Source organism: Argiope bruennichi, chromosome 4, assembly GCF_947563725.1.
Source record: "Argiope bruennichi chromosome 4, qqArgBrue1.1, whole genome shotgun sequence".
Taxonomy (NCBI): Eukaryota; Metazoa; Arthropoda; class Arachnida; order Araneae; family Araneidae; genus Argiope; species Argiope bruennichi.
Window position 1 is genome coordinate 87,469,112 of NC_079154.1, and position 21,410 is coordinate 87,490,521.

At 28.9% G+C, this 21,410-nt stretch overlaps 2 non-coding genes across 2 annotated transcripts; both read left to right on the top strand.

Moving 5' to 3' along the window:
* Positions 1 to 18,305: 18,305 nt before the first annotated feature.
* Positions 18,306 to 18,377, top strand: Trnah-gug (transfer RNA histidin (anticodon GUG)). Its single transcript has one exon. It is a non-coding gene; the product is annotated as a tRNA-His (tRNA).
* A 1,065-nt stretch (positions 18,378 to 19,442) lies between these two features.
* On the top strand, positions 19,443 to 19,514 carry Trnah-gug (transfer RNA histidin (anticodon GUG)). Its single transcript has one exon. It is a non-coding gene; the product is annotated as a tRNA-His (tRNA).
* Positions 19,515 to 21,410: the final 1,896 nt, after the last annotated feature.

The following is a 21,410-nucleotide window of genomic DNA, read 5'->3' on the forward strand; positions in this document are numbered from 1 at the left end:
TCCAAAAGAACTTAGCATGTCAAGGATATTTTTACAAATAACCTCAATACAGTAACATTTTAAACAACAAACTCTCATACTCCTAGTAATCAAAATTGAATGAACTATGAAACTTTGCATTGCATAATTTTAAGCCAATCAAGAACCATCTTGAGGAAATGCCCTTCATTAACTGGTAGATCTTCTTCATGCCATTAAAATCATCGAGATTGATATTTTGCTATATTAAGAATTGTATGTATCAATATTAATAAACTAAATGTGACTGATAAGATTGGGAGAAAATAGAAGATTGAACTATATATTTAATAGAAGTTTATTATTATTATTATTATTATTCATTACACTGTTACATAGTTAGAACTAACTTGATTGAATCAAAATATATTTAAAATTTGTGCATTGTATTCCAGTTGGGATTGTGCAGGCTAATTAACACAAACCTGATGCAAATCTTTGGAAAATAGTTTTATATATTCCTTTTGAACTTTTATTAATTGTAATTAGAATTTTATATAATCATCAATAAGGATTTCTTCAATGCTCATGTGTAAACTAATATGTGTAGTCAATACATAGTCATTATAAAGGCAATGTTGTTACCAGAAAACATGTGTTAGAAATGCTTTTAAAAATTGTAGGAGGTTTTTAATAAATAGCTTTATGGATTGAATATTAGTTTTACCTTTAATTTATGTTATAATATCATTACATTAAAATGATAATAATATAGATTTAGAACCATTCTCTTTGCAAAAAATGGTACCATCAGTAAGCAGTTTTAATTATATGTTAATAAATTCTGAAATATTTAATTGTTGATTTAAATATCAGTTGAAACTTTGAACCATTAGATTTCCATATATTGCAATAGTGCTGTTGTGATTGTATATTGAAAAATGCAACTATATTTTACCTTAATATTTAAATATTGATTTATTTTTGTATAGAAATCACTTTTGACTCATAATTAGCAATTTTTAGATTTCTTGAAATTATATTTAAAAAAAAAAATCTTTTGAAGGATACAATTACATTGCTTATTACTTTTCAAGGGAAATAAAATTATTTTTGTGTCATGTAGTAACTTTAAAAGAGATTTTCAAAAGACATGGAACTCTAGCAATTAATTCTTAATGGAATTGCATTATATATATATATATATGAATATTTTTTTCCATGTTGCCTTCTAATTTTCTGAGAATAATTTAGTGACTATATTATTTCATTTAATTATAAAGGATTCTCGCATTAGTTTGACACTTCTGAATAGATATTCATGGGGAGGGGGAGGGAATAATGTTATTTAAGGAAAACAGCTAATTTTTTATGAGAATATTATTAATTTTAAACATGATTTTAGTTTTTATTGGAATTTAAGCATGTGAATAACTTTTTAATGAGACATTAGTGATCAATTTCTGTATCATAAATAAATAATATCAATAGCATATTTGTCGTATGGATTAGAAGGAACTGTCAATTTTTCAGAATCCAAAAGGTAATTAAAATATGTGAATGGAAAAAATTAAACAAAATAAATGATATTTTTAACTAATTATATAATTTCATTTCCATATATATATGTTTTTCTAATTTTTGAAATTTAATTTCATACACAAAGTGTTTATTGTTATAATAAAATTAAAACTAATTTCATTAGTCCATCAAATCATTCAAAGGTTAATTTTTTCCAACTTAAAATTAAGGTAAATAAAATTAATTTCTTTGTGCATTAACTTCCAAATATGATTTTCCACTTCCATTTTTTTTATTTCATAGTCTGTGCACTTTTTAATTTGAAGTAAACTGTATTCATTAAATTCATATTTTTTTAAAAATCTAATTGAATAAAGGTAAAATTTTAAATAAATGCTTACCATATTGTTACGAATCTGGAATGCTGCTTCCCAGCACGTATAGTTCCATCGTAAGAAAAATAGTTTTACGATCAGCTCTATTGGTTGCAGATCGGATGCCTGATCAAGGATTCCCGGGCTTGACGACAAAATGGATATTAGAATGTTCCAAGAATTTTAGCGATAGAACCAGTTGGAACCGAGTTATGCTTGAATGTTCGAGAATCTTCTCTGCCCTGCTCAGGAAGCTATAAAAGGCCGGCTGTCCAAGCCGAAGTGAGTGGTATCGTGAGTCGTATAAAGTCGTCTAGTTAGTCAAGAATTAGTTGTATCAGCCCAGCGAAGTGAAAGCATTAAGTGAAGCTCAGGCGATTGAGAACTGAGTCGTGTGTTGAGTAGACTATCGTTTTGTAAGGAGTCGGCATCTGGGTACACTAAAGCGGCAGACAGACGAGGAGGAGACTTACATCTAAAGCGAGGGGAAAACAGGCATTTGGAGAGACCTTAGAAAATAGCTACTTGGATTCTCTCCTCTTGCTGAGTTCTGTCTGACCGCTTTGTGCGCTGAGGTTGTTATTTACTACTGATTATTATTCTGGGCTGCTGTTTGTTTCTAAGTGTGCTACTGTGTTTTGCTTGTGTATGTGTTGTCTGTGTATTTGTGTTAATAAACGTCATTTGTTATTGAGGCCTTTTGCTGACTGTGTGACACTGTACACCCACTACACAGTGAACCCATCTTTGAGTTTCAGCTGAATTTTAATTTATTCCGTGACAATACTAATAATTCGACTTAAGTTCTGTTCAAGGAAATTATTTTGCACTTTGGAATTCAGGAGATTCTAGATTAAACTTATCATCTATCTAGATATTGTGATTAATTGCTTCCAAATTAATTGTAAATTAAATTTGCAAGAGATTCTCTCCGATTTTCTCAAAACTTAAAAACAATATAGTAGATTTTGTACTTCATCGTATTTTCAAGAAAAGCAAATATGCAATTTGGACTCCTTGTCTTTAATTGATTAGGATCAGAAATTTAACATCTAATTATGCTGGTGGTAAAATTATCATATATTAAATTTCATTGTTTTTGGTCGATACATTTTTGAGTTATCACATTGGTTCTACTCACGAAGGAATAGATGATGAACCCGAATCAAATCAGGACCAAAATTTCATTCAGATCTAAAATTTATATACTGAATTTCAACCATTTTGCGTGGCATTTTTGGATTCGGATGCACTAGCATGGGTGGATTGACTAAATTTTCGTGCGTGGATTTCGAGATTGCAGTTGTGTTAGTTTGATTTGATCAGAAATATAACAAATGAATCCAATCAATGAATACATCAAATTTCATGCATCTGAATCTTTGCGTTTGTGAGTTATCATATTGACAGACAGACGTATCTTAATATAAATCTTCGGACTTTGTTAAAGATGATAAAGATTCTTTCCCATGGCAACAGTATTGTTGAGAGAGTTTTTTCTATTTCATTGTTTATGGAAGAATATGAAAGAATAAACATCCATTGCAAAAAAATTGTTTATGACAGCATTCAAGCAAATAATGGAATAAGAGATTTTAAAGTGTAAAATCAGTCGATTTTAAGTGGGTGGAATTCATGGGCCAAATATGAAGAAAAGTATAAAGAAAAGGAATGAAAAAAAAGGGGGGGGGATATGTGAAACTTTGGAAAGAAAAAAGCAAGGAAAGTGCCAAATTTAAGAATCAAAAACAACAACAACAATAAAAAAAAACTTGTGGCAGTTTAAAAAGAGAATTTAAGAACCGAGGAAGAAATTTCAAGCCTCAAAATTTCGCAAAAAGAACGTTTTAAATCTTTTTATGTTTCACTTAAAGCAGAACTGATTGTTTTAAACCAAATATTTTTTAATTAGTACTCTAATAATTGATATTTCAATTTTGAAATATTAATTGATTGATTGTTGTTTGTAAATTTTTTGCATTTTAGTTCTAATAGGTAAGCATTTGTTAACTGAGTTATTATTTTTAAAATTAGTATTTTACATCTAGTATTATTTGTTATGAAAATGAAATTAAAATATTTTTATTTATTTATAAAGGTATGTGTTTTTGATCAAAGGAAGTAATTTCTTATGATTTATTCAAAAAAAGATTGAATTGTGCAATATAATTAAGTACATGGCAATTACTTTCGTTTAAATCTTTTGCCTATATATAATTAGGTGCATACAATTATACTATTTTTATATTTATGCTTTAAGACACACATACACACACATATATATATATGATAACTTAAATAACAACTAATACTTATGAAAAAAAACATTAATTAGTTATTGAAATATTTTAACATTTTTCTCAAAGATCATAATAACATTTACTATTAAAATAAATTGTGTTACAAAGAGCAGTTTTAATGTTTCCTAAAATTCTTATGAATTTACAGGGGTGTTTGTGCTCCGGGGATTTTGAACTTCGATACCCGGAAATTCCGGGGATCGTCGTTCAAAAGGAAGTAGGAATAATAATGAATTATTTATTTTGATCTGGGTAATTTTGTTTGCTTTGAAAGCAGAAAACGCAAGGTCAGTGTGTGTGGTGAAAACTTTTCCTTTCTTTCTCCAAAGGCAGTGATAATGCGTGAAAAGGGGGAAAAAACTTCTTTTTTGTTCATTCCTTATTGCGAGTTATGACTTATTCCCCCGGTTCTCGGACATTCTCTTCTGGATTCTTTTCGGCAAGTAGGCGCGGCAGAAAAAAAAGGTCGAGACTTCGTTCGACCAGATGTGCGATAACGTGACTCTGGGTTCAAAGGTCTTATCTCTCCTGGCGTGGCGCCAATAAGTAGAGAAGGGGGATTTTTCGCCGTATTAGCTATTTGTGATTGATCGCTTCGCAACTTTTTTTTCTCCGCTGTGTAAAATTTTCGTTTCATTTATTGATGCACGTGTAAATTTTTCGTTTCGCTTATTGAAATATTTTTTTTATTTATGTATTCAAGAGAATTTCACTTTGAAATTTCAGCATATGAAACAGAAATTACCCCTTAAAAATTCATATCTAATTAGTTTTACAGCATTAGATCCAGAGCTAAGAGGTAAAACCAGTACAATATTAGCTTTTGAAAAATTATCATCTTTTATGTCCCATATTTTTAGTGATAATGAAAAGTCAAAAGTAGAAGCTGAAATAAGGTTATACCAGAGTGATATTGATATCACCAAAGAAATGCTCTACACATCTGATGAAAGTGGAAGTCAAGTCAAGTGTACAATTGATAAATATTGGTCTAAAGTTTTTAATTTAAAAGATGATTTCACAAATGATTATAAGTATCCTACATTGGCTAAATTGGTCAAAGCCTGCCTTAGCTGCTTCCATGGCCCATTAGTGGAAAGTGCATTCAACTTAATGGATACACTTGTCACTGACTATAGAACTTCTCTTAAGATTGATTCCCTAGATGCAGTGCAGACTCTTAAATATAATTTAATGGCTTCTAAAGAAACCTCATGTGAAAAATATGGCTCAAAAAATCCAATGACTGATCCAATTCACAAAGATCTCTTACTGAATATGAACAGAAGTTGGAAAATATATCAAGAGGACTTAAAAACATGTATTTCAGATGAGTCACCTATAAAAGTCTCTGAAAAACCTTCTACATTAGCAGAAAAGCAAGCTGCATCTACCTCTGCATGTGCTGTTCTCGAGGAAATTTCTTCAACTGTAAATGAGGAAAATAAAAGTCAACCTTCCTGCAATTATGAAGTTCACCACAAAAGAAAGACAAGCCCACAAACATCAGAAAATAAAAAAAAGCAGCAGAAATTAGATAATTTTTTTTAAAGAATTAATTTAGGTAATTTAAAATATTTGCATAAAATGTAGTAGTTTATATGTTTGAAAATTTATGGTTGTTAATTTTGCAAAAAAAGTAATTCATTGAACTTTTATAATTAGGTCATTCAATACTTCATAATTGTAATTTTTCATTTCTCTCCCCCCCCCCTTCTCGAAACTCCAAAATGCCGGTAGTAAGTCCGTAAAAGTTTCAGGGGATTTTTTAGGGTCCCACAAACACCCCTGAATTTAGAAACATAATTTTTTCTTAGAATTTCCAATATTTTTTTCCATATACAAAATGTAATGTAGTACAGTCTGAATAGGTTTTTTTTAGGATTCTCATTCCATTTTTTTATTAAATTTCTTGTAAATGTAGTGTTTTGCATATGAAATTATTCCCCAAAACTATTTTTAATGATATTGTACACATAAAATGATTTTGAATAGGGAAAAAGTCAGGATTCTAATAGGTAGTATAAATGGCCGTAAGTCAAGGAAAGTCATCTTGTAAATGCCAAAACATCCTTCTTTCAAAAGTTCGCATATATATAGGTATATAAATACGCGTAAATGCTATGCCCATGTTATTTTGAGGACATAATAATTAGAATAATTTCGATTGTATTATAACCGACAAGAAATATGTTATAAGGAGTGAAAAAATCTTATATGATTTCGTAGATGCTCAAGATATAGCTCAAAAAGGAGGGGGGGGGTGCAATTTTTATTTTCCTGTGCTATTAAAGATAGGAAATTAAATTTTAAAAAAATTGAGACGGACAATTTTTATATTAAAAGGTTTTCCGATAGCTGCTTAAAAGGGATTTTCAGTTTCTAACTTCTACAATTTTTAACATCTCTATATTACTATTTTTTTAAGGAATAGAATAAACTTTAAAAATATTCTTGCTTTGAAATTATTTAAATGAACATAGACTAACGTTTAATGACTTGAAATTAATTAAATAATAATAATAAAGGAATAGATATATTTATTGATATTATGTAAAAAAAAAGATTTATCAGCTTTAAAAAAATTTATAAGTTACTTCTTTTAAATGCATTTTATTATAATATGTGCCATTGAAGCAAGATTGTGTACATGTTTGTTTTTATTTCATTTTTCAAATTAAACAAAATTATTTTCTAATAAAATTAATTGGACAAAGAAATGACAGTGGGTATAAAATTTTCTTTCCTTTATATCTGTGGGCAAACAGATTCTCACCGGGCTTTCTGGCTTGAAGATAGAGGACTTTTTTGAAATTTCTAAATTAGAGTTATTTTGCTTTAATCCAAATTTAATATTAGCTTCTGAAGATGCTTTCATTTATATTGACTGCGCTTTTAGACTTAATTCTTACACAATAAAACGTTCAATTCCTTTATATTTGTCTCAAACTTTTTATGAAACGTATAAATATATCGAGGAAGAATCGATTTAATCTTCAGTAAAGCTTCATGTTCATTTTAATCGGAATTTACATCCTGAACCTGACTTAAAACTGAATGGAACACTGAAAAAGGTTTTAGACGAAATTAAATTCATGAGTTTTATCCTTGATCGAATATTAAATTTTATATTACATATTTAAAAACAAAATATAGCAGTGCATTCAACGCTTTAAAAAGTTTTAACAGAATGCAAACTAGAGAGCTGACCATACATCGGTTATTTGAATCTATAAAGTATTGATCTGATGTGAATTTCTCGAATGGCATAAAATTTATGGTTCCGCACGACAAAATATCCTTTAAGAAACTGGGCATCATTTATCATTCTGGCATTCGATTATGTTTGAGAGCTCTCCGAACATTTCCCCGAGTCAGTGTATACATCAAATGCTGTCATCACTTTCCCAAAATGAGGTGTCAAATTTTATCCACAAATCTTTGCTATAGAAATTCATGTTATCCATTTCATAATTATAAACAATAAGCGCTTATACCTTCTCATATGAGAAATAAAAATAATGTAGTTAAAATAAATTGAATTCGAAATTTTGATGTATCTCCACGTTTCAGACTTCTCTGGATCAGAAAAGTCTGTCTGTATGCCTGTTTATCTATCTATCTGCTTGCCTATCTGAATGTTAAGAAGATAATTCGAAAATGCTTTGAGCTAGACGGATGAAATTTAATATCTGGTCTTTGCACCAAATTTCTAGATTTCTAACAAATTTTGAGAAAAATTCATTTAATAGAATTGTTTCTCTCAGTCCAAGTAGAAGTGAACACAATAACTATGAGTACAAAGCGTAAATAGGTCAATGTATTAAATTTGGTTCACAGTTTTAGCATCTAAAGTGAACAGCATTATTAAATTTTGAATGCATTAAGATATTGATCATCTATCGTTCTGTACTTTTACAAGCATTTAAACGTGAGAACTAAAAAATGCAAGAACTGAGTTATCTTTTTGAGTTATCTACGTCCCAGGCAGACAGGCATTTTCCAAAAGTGTGTGTTTCGAATTCAAGATCTAAAACGAGGAGATTTTCGTTCGATTCTCGATTCGAATGTTTTCGATTATTATACTTTCTCTATGCTAAGTATACGAGAAACAAACAAAAAAAAATATCGATGAGCATTATTAAAACTTCAGTAAATTTATTGAAAAAAAATCATAGACCGGAAATATTAATATGCAGCATTATTACAGTTTTGCATTCATCTTTAGCCATTAGTATATTGATGAAATCGGATAAACGGAAAGTTGCTCAACTAGGCCTTGCACTTACGTTGTTAAAAGGAAAATAATATACATTTCAAATTTAACTTTGTCAGGTTGAGTGAATTACTCCAAGATTCTCAGGACATCTTTTTATTTAACTGCTTAAAATTTTATTCTTATCTATAAAACTTTAATTTACATTCCTTAATATTACTTGCCTTATTTCTTTTAAGAAATTACTTTTAGTTTGGTATGAAACGCTTACAAAAGAATAAATTACCTAAACTATTGCCTAAATTACTAAATAAATTACCTAAATTATTACCTATAAATTACCTAAATTAAATCTATTCTTTTAATTAACTTTAAAAGAATGGATTTAATAATTAGTGAATAATTATTAAATCTAATTCGCAATATCTTTTAAATACCTTACTTATATTGAAACCATACATATCCATTAATTTTTGATATAGTGATACGGTAAATTTTGATAAATATTTCTACCAGATAATTTTTAATAATTGAAAGAAGAAATTGAATACTCTATCAGAAAGATTTTTGTTAAAGATTAGATAATTTGTATATATGGGCTCTTCAGACATGAGTATAATATATTGATTACTATTATATAATATCGAAATTCTAATGTTTGATGCATGTGAAATACATGCACTTACTTTTTTTCGTGAATTCCATATACCATACAAATTGTACAAGCAACAGGTGGAAGCATATCGATAATATAATTTACCATTACATTATTATTTTTTTTTCACTGTTGGTGCAACATTCATCAATGTTAATACATCTAGTCAAATCCACGAGTAAAGGATTCGTGATAAAGAGAAGCGTGACCATTTTCAGCTGATCGAAACTATCTTTGGACATTTAAACGTGGCGTAGTGAACGGCTTGAGAAAGAGGTGTGATGTCTTCTAGGGTGATTTGGAAATAAAATTGGATATTTATGCCGCTTTTAAAGTTGTATACAGTGAATGAACAAAAAGCAGATATTTTATCTTGGTGTAATTTGCATTTGTTTAGGGAAAACTGGGAATGAATTAGATTACGACGCGATGCCTAACTACACTTAAATTGTACTTTAAATAGTCTTACTATTTACTTATTTATTCAGTAACGTCGCGAGAGTAACTGATCTTCGGAACATTTTTTTTTTCGTCTTTTGCCCCAACCCATTGTGTTGCAAATTTGAGTGAATGGCATCCTGGCCATGGTATTATTTTAATGCCATGCCTGGATACCATTACGCATTTGACAGTTACTTTGTTACTGGACTTACTTTCACTGTATGGAGAGATTGCCTTTCTGAAGTATGTTTTAGTGTAATTATTAAGCTTTGGATGCTTATCTGAAAAATGAGACTTTATCTTATTTTTAAATTCAATTCACGTCTTCCCATTTAAGATTCTAAAACTTATGTTAAGTAGCAGTTTTTATTTATTTATTTTTTCATGTGAAGTAAGTCAGGCAAGAATTTTAAAAGGTGTTTTAATTATTTTTTGATTCTGAAATTCATTAGAAAATGTAAACAGTATGAATATCATGGAAATGCAGTTGCGAATAAAATTGTTGTATGGGATCCAGATGATTAAAATTACAGATCTTCTGATTGAAATTACAAAATAATTGAAAGTGTTTAGTTTGCATTTTATATGGAAGTATATATCTGTAAGCCCTATGTAAGGGCTGATAATGTTAAGAATTAACTTTATAGTATTCTGATTTGAAGGAAAAACATTGTCTGCCTCTTAAGGCAATTTTAAAGTATACGGACATTTAAAAACACAGTTAAATTCTTAAAATCTAAACAAAATTTATAAAGTAATTTTTATGCACTTGAAAGCATATATTTCTACACTTCATTTTTTTTTTCCTTTTTCTTGAGCAGTAGTTAATTCCAAATGGTCAAAAAGCACGAAACATTTATAATAATGTCAGCGAATATTTACTCATTTCAGACTGTAGCGTGATAGCTTTATTTCGTGAAAATGGAAAAATTTCAGAAAACGCCCTGCGTATTCCATACAGATTTGCATGAATCATAAATTTTATGAAAATAAAAAGAAAATAAATAAACTGCAAAGAAAGAATTCGTTATGTTTTTAAATGCGTTCTTTTCGGTTAAAATAACAATAAAAGCGAGCGCCATTTTCAATAAAAGTAAAAACAGTTATTATTCAGACGCTTAATGGGAGAAAATCGTCGGGTAAAAGAATTTTTGGAAGTGAAAAGAGCCAAGGGGGAATTCAATTGTTCTCTCTTTTTAATCATCTTTAACTTCAAATAAAATATAAGAATTTATGTCATTTGTTGTGGGTACACATGGAGTTCTTATACTGATAAATCATGACACAAAACTTATAAATCTTGAAAAAAAATTCTTCGGAAAAAAGATAATTATAGATTGTCTAATTTATTTATCATTATTTTAAATTTTTACAGGTGTTCGCTTTTGTACTGAATTCACTTTTTCTACACTGTCTTTTTTTAAGAATTTCAAGAACATGGTGTAGGACTTTCAAATGGTTCATTTATCCTTTCATTGGGATAATGTGACATTCACATATAATGATACACGAGTTATTAATATATTTTTGAGGTAATTCATATATAATGGTATATGAGTTATTAATATAGTTTTGAGGTAATTCATATATAATGATGTGTGAGTTAATATATTTTTGAGGCAATTCATATATAATGGTGTGTGAGTTATTAATATAGTTTTGAGGTAATTCATATATAATGGTGTGTGAGTTATTAATATAGTTTTGAGGTAAATCATATATAATGGTGTGTGAGTTATTAATATAGTTTTGAGGTAATTCGTATATAATGGTGTGTGAGTTATTAATATAGTTTTGAGGTAATTCGTATATAATGATGTGTGAGTTATTAATATAGTTGCAATACAAACATATATACGGAGAATACAAGAAGTATTGGTACAATGCAAAACATCGTATAAAATGCCGCCTGTCTCGCGAATGAATAATGCAAAGAGAAAATTGCATCATTTGATTATACATGTGACAAAAATAACTTGATTATAAATACAGGATATGATATATTTAAATATAAAGTGTGCTTTCTTTATAGCACATGCGATACAGCCTGGCTAATACGAAATCCTATTATGCAGAACTTGGTGCACATTTGCGTAATTTCAAAAGTGTCTCTAATTTGTAATTGTTAACATGATGATTTTTTATGATAATTTTTCCACTTTTTCGTATGCGAAGTATATAAAGAGAAAGTATTGTGATCGTCAAAAAAAAAAAAAAAAGGAATTTGAGATTTTGACATACGTGGTCTTTACAATAAATTTGTAGGTTTCAATAAAATTTTGAACAAAATCTTCTCTCAGTCATCTGGCTTTTCGAATACAAGCGAACATGATAAATGCGAAAAGAAAAGAACTGGATGAATAAAATTTTGGTGCACAGGTTTGGCGCCCAAAGCGTAAATGCGTATTAAATGTTGATCAAATCTCGTCAGGGAGCTGACCGTCTGTTAGTGTGTACTTTCGCATGCATGTAAATGGGATAATTTTAAAGCATAATAGCACAAATAAAAAAAAGCAGTATGTAATCTTGTTATTAAAATTGTATATATGTGCCATATTTCGATTTCAATTGCCCTGAAACGAACAGGAGAAGTTTTCCCGAAACTTTCTCGCATATTTTCTAATGGAGATGCTTTCTCTCCTACACCCCTCCTCCATAAATTGTAAATTTTGGACAGAACCATAATGTCATGGATGCTTAGATTTTTATTTTAATAGATGAGAATTATGCTTTTCGTATTATAGTAAAGAAAACTGGTACTTGAGTATTAACTGCATACTATGGGCAAACAATAATTATAAAAGATTGATGTTTGACGTGAATCTAGCGTTTTTACTGAATCTAGCATGCGTTTTTTGGCTATAAAATGCTACCTTGCTATTAATATTTGTGTATCAGAAAATTAAATATGTATTTTGGACTCATTTTTTCCAATAGATTGAAGACAAAATTTGATATAAAATTGTAATTGTAGTCGCAAGATCTTACGCCAAATTTCATTTATTTTAATCTTTATCTTTTACAGTTCTGCGTTTACGTACATGAGAAAGTATAAATATACAGATGATCAACCCTTTGACATATTTGTATCAAAATTTGAAAAGAATCTTCATTTTAGATGTTAAAATTGTAAAGCAAATTTCATTTACCTAAGATGGGGCATTTTTTATTAATTGCATGTACATACATGCAAAACACAGACTGACAGACTCTCAACCTCTTGATGGAAGTTTTTTCCAAATGTAGTACAAATTTACATTATGGATGCTGAATATGCGTACCAAATTATATTTTCCTTTATAATTATCGAGTGTACTTGCACTTGGATAGCCAGATAGACAGATCTCCCTTGAATGGATGTCGTTCAAATTTGATAGAAATCTACAAGTTCTGTGTAAAGACCATATGCCAAAGCCTAGTTTAAATCGTTTTTGAGTAATCATATTCGTAGACAGGAAGATAAACAGACATAATTCCAAAAACATTTATCAAATTCAAGGAGGTCTGATACGGGAATTCGTCAAAATATCGTTTTTAATTTTTAGACTATTACAATATTTTCGCTTTATTCCTCTTATACGAAAGAGTAAAAAAGAAAAAAAAATCGACCAAAATGCATATTCGGTTATTTTTTTTATACTACGGAACACAAATCTTATGTGCTGGAATTCTGATAATAAAAATCTTCGCACTCTTGGCTTTCACGGTTTCACAGAATGTCCACAATTTTTATGCGAAGCGCAGCAATGCACGGCACCTTTCTGAGAGAATATACTACGGAGTTTTATGAGAAACAATTCCTGTTGGGTTAAACTGTTAGATTCTTCATTTTTTTATGAAAACAATATATATAATTTGCTTTTATATTATATAAATTAAAATTATGGAACATTCAGTAAACCATTTAATTTATCTTGCTCATTTTTAGGGATGTTTAATCATCTGTATGAGAATCAGTCACACTTTTACATGAGTTTTGAGTGTGAATTCCATCACACTAAGAAATCAAAGGTCATAAGGTTCCCCCTTTCTTTTCCTCCCTCCCCTATTCTCTTCCAGTATCTAGAAATGCTGCGCTTCCTTTTTTTTTTTTTTTTTTTTTTTTTTTCTCTCCTCTAACAGAATTATTGGTACAGATAAGATATAGTAAAACTTTTACCCAAACTTCGGTTTAAACTTTAATCTTCCCCCTCCGCACCGACATACGCACATTACTCTTTATGTTATTCTTTTTTCAAACTCTCCCACTTTTAAAACTATTAAATCACTGTTTAGAGAAAAGTTTAAATACTTAAATTCACTTATAATCTATTTTTCAAATCGGACATAAACTTTTTGTTTAATTAGTTTTTTTAAGTGTTTTCATTGAAGAGAAAGATTTTTCTTTTCTTTTTTCTTAGAAATAGCCTATTATTAAATAATTTATTTCTAAGATAAACGATAAAGAAAAAAAAATAGAAATGTAAAGAGCATTAAATGAAATGATAAAATGAAGCATTGTAAAATAAAATATAAGATCTTTAAAATTTCCTAAATAGTTTGCATTTCAAATTGCTTTCAAAATATTTAGTTGTAATTAAGGTAATAAGTGCTTAATCCTTTATAATTTATTCAAACATTTTATTTTTTAAACAGATAATTATATAATAAATAATCACAACAGAACTTGGCAATTCGAAAGTTTTTAATTCAGATTTGATGGTAAGTATAAAATTTCTGTTCCACTAACTTTTTATGTTATACGAGAGTTAACTGTACAATACAAATTAGGACGAAATTAGATTGTTCGGAATATAAACCAAATAAAGGATAAGTAAGATATAGGTCAACTATCCATTCGGTAGGGAGAAGAAACAGGTGCCAGGTTAACATTTTCAATTTTTAGTTTCACATGTTAGTTAATTAACGAGTTTTATAAATTATTTTGGTGAATTCAAAGAGCAGCAATTTGGTTCTGAATTTTTTTTATCACTATATTTCTCTGCTGCTCATATTATATTTCTTGAATTAATAATGGACGTTTAACCTAATCTTGGAAAGGAATACACTAAAATCCATACTCATCTATCTTCATTATGCTGTGAAGCAAAAAAAAAAAAGTACCATGTGATAGCACATGAGAAAGTCGGTAGAAGCATGCTTGCGTTGGTTATATTTTTCTTTACATCATCCTAATTTGTAATTTTAATAATTAAATACATAGGGCATGTTAATTATTTTACATATTAATACATAATCTAGCTAAAGCATTCCTCAAATTTTTCTCAAATTGTAATTTATGAAGAATTACTTACTTCACACATTATGGATACTTGATAAAATTTATAATCTAATAAAAAAAGAAGTAGGGTGATTGGGAACACAGCTAAGTTGGTGTTATTAAAAACATATTTGGAATAATTGGGAATTAATTTTGAACTATAGATCATGGATAAGATAGAACTATGATTTATGAGATAATATAATCATGTTCTAGGGGGTTTATTACACAATGCCATTTTTTTCCTAAATTAATTTATGAATTAGTTATTAGAAGTTATAAAAGTGTTCATAATTACCCCGTATGATCCCAGTTATTATGGAACAAACAGGACTGACTATGGGATAAATAGGAACACCTGTTTTAGTTTGTGATTACAGAAGACAATTGGCTTGAAAAGAATACCTTTGAAATAAGAAACTATTGCTTGTTGCTTCAGAATTTATTTAACCACCCATTCCCAGATATCTAAAAGTAATGCATTTTTTTTTTTTTTTTACTGTTTTTCAATAAAAATGTAACTTGTTTCGTGCAACATCACATATAAACTAACTACTTAATGCCTTCATTTTGGAGTAACTTAAAATATTTCTATCCCTAATTTTTTTTAGAAAAATCAAGGTGCGAATCTTCATTACAACAGAAATGATGGAATTTAATAGGCACGAGAAGAAAATATCAAGGACTTAGAAATGCACGTTAAAGCGAGTAAGAACTGGTGGTAAAATTCAGCTGTAAAAAATAAAACTTTCATTTTAAATAGAACATTCAATCTCCTAATCAACTCATTTTTAGCTGACATTTACATTACTTGAGAAAGTATACTTAAGCGATAGGATCTGATAGAATAAATTTAATTCACTCTCGAAAATAGAAAATTGTCATTAACCACATTTCGTCAAAACCTGCCACAATCATTTGACAATATCAACTTCATTTAGCACTCAGTTTTACGAATAACCTGCCTTCATTCAGGTATATTCTACATAATCGACCAAAATGTACATATTTAACGAAAAGTCTGGCATGGATTCTAAAAGTTACTTCTTCCTTCTCTGAATCTTACAGTTATTAAAAATAATCACATTTCGCTCTCAACATCAGATTTTTTTTTTCTTTCTCTGTAAATTGTTCTTATTTTCTTCGATCAAAGTTTAGGATGAAATATTTGTTATTAATCAACTTTTGTTTATAAAAGGCCATATTTATGTAGATCTCATGGCAAATCCTTTAAAAATATCAGTGGTTGACATAAAAGGATGAACTTTATTTTGGGACGGAATACTACCACTTTCCTAGGTTTAATATTATTGTTACGAACCTGTGATGTGGCTTCCCAGCATAGTGGTTCCATAGGAGGTCCCAGAGCTTGGCGACAAACTTGGCGATCATTTGGCGACGAATTTGGTGACTTTGGCGCCAAAATAGATTATACCCGAAACATCGAGAATTTTCCCGATCCGTCCAGTAGGAACGAAGATACGCCTCGAACGTTCCTGATTGGTTGAGAGGCTTCTAGCCCCGCCTCCCGAGACCTATAAAAGGAAGCACCTGCAGCTGCCGGGGAGTCGACGGTGAGTCGAGTGGTGAACCAGTGGTGAATTGAGTAGTCGGAAGCGACAGAGAAGAGTGGTCGTGGACCAGTGGAGTCGTCGTAGTTGTGAACCGGTGGTGAATTGGGTCGTGGACCAGTGGAGTCATCGTAGTTGTGAACCGGTGGTGAATTGGGTCGTGGACCAGTGGAGTCGAAGAGTAGTCGGAAGCGACGGTGAAGAACTCGTCTTCCAGGGACTAGCGGAGTAGAGCTGCTGTGTATACTGTTGTATGCTGCTGTGTATATTGTTGTATGCTGCATGTCTCGGCTGAAGATAATCGTCTTCTGTGCTGTATATAGTTATCGTCTTTGTGCTGTCCTGTGTGTCTTCGTGTAAATAAACGTCGTTGTTTTATTTTCTACTGCCGACTGGTGATTGAGCGTTCTTCACACCATATAACCCCCACTATCCAAACGAACCCGGAAATTCCGTAACATTATCATACTACAAATTATTCCAAACTCGTTTTTATTTCTATAAAAGCTTATTAATAATAACTTTTAAACTTTTCGAAGTATGCGCTTGCTAAAAGACAATAAAAAACATTTTCGCTCCACTTTATATTTAAAATAATTAGATTTCCAGTGATATTAATTTAATTACCGTGCAAGGATTTCCTTAATTTTATTAATTTTTTCGAAACTAATTTTTAGCACAGTTTGTAACAACACTTTTTAATGCCTTATTAATATGATAATATTTTTTAGGCTAGCGTTATTTCTGTTAATTGCGTTATATAAAAATCATTTAGTATAGAATGCAACGTCTGATACAGACAAGGGAGTCAAATACAAGACATTTGAATCAATCTTAAAATATCATGTAACAAAATTTTAGGATAGGAATTTGGATTGTTTTTAATAAATGGAAAGGAGAATAAGGTTTAAAAATACCTTCTAATTTTCAAACTTTCACAAATTTTATTTATTTATTTATTTACTTTTTTTTACTATCAACAGGACAGAAAGAGAAAAAGCAAAAATTGTGTTGATCTTGTATTTTAAATAAATATTGACACGCTAATTTTTTTCAGATTCCGCCAAACGATTTTGGATATTATTCATAAAATTATAAACAATATAAATTCTCTCTATATATAAAACGCTAAAGCAGAAATCTAGTTTATTACTAAATGCTGAATGACAACAGAAAAATATAAACAAAACATCCTAAAAATTCCCATCTACTTCATTCATTGAACATTTTAACAGCTGTACTGAATTGAACGCTTCGCTTAGCTAATTAATGGAGCTGCAAAATATTACTAGAAATTTTTTGGAGATAATTCGTCATGTCATCAAAGAGGACATTCAGTCAGAGAAAAGAAGATATAAAAGAAACCAAGAAATAGACTTTAAACAAAAAGTTCAATCAGCTGCCAGATAAGTAATCATAGTAAGAATTAAGATTAATGTATACCGTTTCTGGCCAAGTATGTCAAAATCGTACCATCGTTCAAAATAATCTCTAAAAGTCTGCAATCCCGGGTATATACCAGAAATGCTAACAATAGGCTTTTAAGGTTGCATTAAAAATTATCACGATTATATTTGGCTAAAATCATTCCAAAAAGTTTCTATTTTGACTTCCCTTTATTAATCCTAAGTCTAGCTTTAATCGCTATGACTTGCTTACGGAAATTGACGCTCATATCTTTCAAAACAATTATCTTATAGAAATGCTTTTTTTATTATCTGAACATTAAAAAAAATTACCTTTTTAATTATTATATCAACTTCCTTTCAGTATAATTTTTCATTTATATTTAATAATATTTTAAATACAAGTTGAACAACAATATGATTAGATGATCTCAGAAAGAGTTTATGTAGATATAAAGCTATGAACTAAAATAAAACGAGGAAGTTCGGTTATCAGCGTCACACGGTCATGCTTGAATGCCACACCTTCGCTCCTTACCAGAAAATAGATCATTTTTAAATCTCTTTAGGGGATATATATCTTTGAAAGCAAATCTACTCGAAACCGTGATCGTATAGTGGTTAGTACATTGCGTTGTGGCCGCAATAACCCAGGTTCGAATCCTGGTCACGGCAAATGCTCATTTTTACACTGTTTAAAAAAAATGTTAGCAATATTGCTACGAATTCTCTTAATGAAAAACATTTCAATTGAGTTTTTTTAATAAAATAAAATTTAACCCCTAAATTGTTTGTCTTTTTTCGTGTATAGATTTAAAATTCTTTAACTTTTTGCAATATAGAATTATTCTAATAATTAAGTTTTAATTGTATATTTTTCTTGCTTTTGAGACCTTATAAGAATTTTTATTTTAAATGAAAACAAATTACACTTTAAAGTCTGTTTCGATAGTTACCTTTTTTATTAATTAGATATTGACATTTTTCCATTGTTAGTTTTCATTTTTTTTCACATGGATTTTTAACATACTTACAAACGAATTTTTATATATATTTTTATTTTATTTATATTTATTATAAAACGAATTTTTATTTATATTAATTATATTATGAATTTTTATTATATATTTTTAGGATGGTCAGTCATTAAAATATTAAATCGCAAAAGAAATTCAACAAATTTTGAATTAAGTCAAATTTATTAATTTGAAACCGGCAGTATAATAATATGCAAACTAAAGAAATAATTGTCGATAAGCAAAAATAAAGAACTTTTGTAATTGTTATTTTTGAAACAAATTATAAACACTCTTGAAATAAATCTTTTTTCTCCCATTTTCCATTGATATAACATAAATATGGTTGATTATAACTAATTAATTTATTGTTATCAATCAATTAATGTTATAAAAATGTTTAAATTAAGTACTCTCAATAAATATTACAAAGGAATTTTTTAATTAGCTACAACACCTCGATTTTTTACCGTTTATCAACATTGACAATTGACAAAGAATGTTTCTTTTCTTTATAATGCATAAAACCATTGGTAATTGATTAAATAGTAATTAGAAGGATTCTTGTTATGATACGAGTAGCTTAATAGAAAGAGGAAGTTCCAGGATTATCAGGGTCACACGGTCATGCATGAATACCACACCTTCGCTTCTTACCAGAAAATGCATCATTTTTAAATCTCGTTACAGGATATATATATCTTTGAAAGAAAATTTAATCGAAGCCGTGATCGTATAGTGGTTAGTACATTGCGTTGTGGCCGCAATAACCCAGGTTCGAATCCTGGTCACGGCAGATGTTACTTTTATATATTTATTAATATAACTTTTATTTTCTTCAAATTCTTTTTATAAAAAAAATTCATTTGATTTCTTTATGAAATGAGACCTAAGCTTTTAAAATTTGTCTCATACGTTGCATGTTTACTATGCACACATTTTATATTCATAAAATATTTGAAATAAATTGCTATTTTAATAATTGAATTTCAAATGCATATCAAATTTTTTTGCTTATAATTTTTTAATAATTATTTTTAAAGTTCTTTTATTTTTGATGAATACAAGTTATACTTTTTTCGAATCTTATTAATTCCATTTTTTTTAAAAAAAACTCTGTGTTTATTCATATATTTTTCTAGTTTTAGTTTCCATATTTGTTTTTTCCCGAGTCCCGTTTCTTTTACTCAGTTTGACCTGGTTTTTTTAATAATGAATAATAGAAGAATTGAAAAGAAGGTTTCATTTTACACTTTTCTATACTTATAAAATGGAAATCTTTCATAAAACAATGCATAAAAAACCAAACAAAAAGAATTGTTTAATGCATGTAAGGTAAATAATTACAAAACGAAAAAAGACAATTTTTTACATGGTTTCTTCGCATAATAAAAAAGCAGTGAATAGCTTAAAATTTGAATAACTACCACAATAATAGAATTTTGTTTTGTTTTTCACAATTTCACAAACTTATAGTAGAAATAATTAAAAAAAAAAACTAACCACTGAATTTGAATTAATCCTACTATAATTAAAAAATATTTATTATTTTTTATACTTTTGTAAACTTATAAAAGAATTAAGCAAAAAAAATTTTTTGAAAAGGTAAATAAATAATTTTTGCTGTCAAATGATTACTTGAGAAAATTAAGTGAAAAATTTACAAAAAAATGTTTTAATGTTATAAGAGAACGCAATTTTCCCAAGCATAATAAATAAACAAAGTGAATGTAGATGGCTCAGTAACAAGTATGAGCAGGAATAAGTAATAATTTTTTGAACGGGATACATTACATCTGGTATATTTTCAGTAAACTGTGTGATATGAAAATCATAATGAACAGAAAGATATTGAAGCAAATGTCAAACTCTAATCAAACATCCCGATGAAATATATAATTTCAGAAGATTTGCTATCAGACTGCTTAAGCATAGATAATGGTAAGTAAAAATGTATTTTCTCGAAAATCTAATTAAAAAAACAAAAGAAAGAAAAGAAATTGCCAATTAATTTTAAAATGTTACGATACAAATGATTTTATATCAAATGTAGATTACTTATTTACAAAAGAAAAAGCCCACCTTGAAAGATGTTGGCTGTACATTTGGCATTCTGATGTCATCTCTCAAACTTCAATTCGAACGGTGTATCATTTTTAATTTTCTTGATAGTTAAAAAAATTATAGAATTATAAGAAATCAGAAAGTGATATTTAAAAATATAATGAACTTATAAATTGCATTTTCCCCCGAAGTGACAAAATGAATTCTTACATATAGCAGATAATTACTCCATTTTATTACTCTTTCAAGTGCAAAAGGGAAAAAAAAATATTCAATTAAAATATGAAGACACTGCAAAAGCAACGAAGCATATCTTCGTCCATATTGCTTAAGGTCGTAGGTTAAAATTAAATTTGGTTAAAATTCACTAATTAGTATCTCCTTTTATCTCCAAAAGATATCATATCACCAATACTACAAAGCAAGATGGTATCGGCGATTTGGCATCCGTTGGCGATATAAAGTGGTGCAAGAAAATGGAATCAAACCGGATTTAAATTTTAGTGTGCGGACGTTTGCCATCTATGTGACGTTAAACAGATTAAACTATGTTTGTATAACTATTGATTATATTGAACATAAAATTACCATGTCCATATGATGTAAGGAAAAAGAAATATCCTAAACA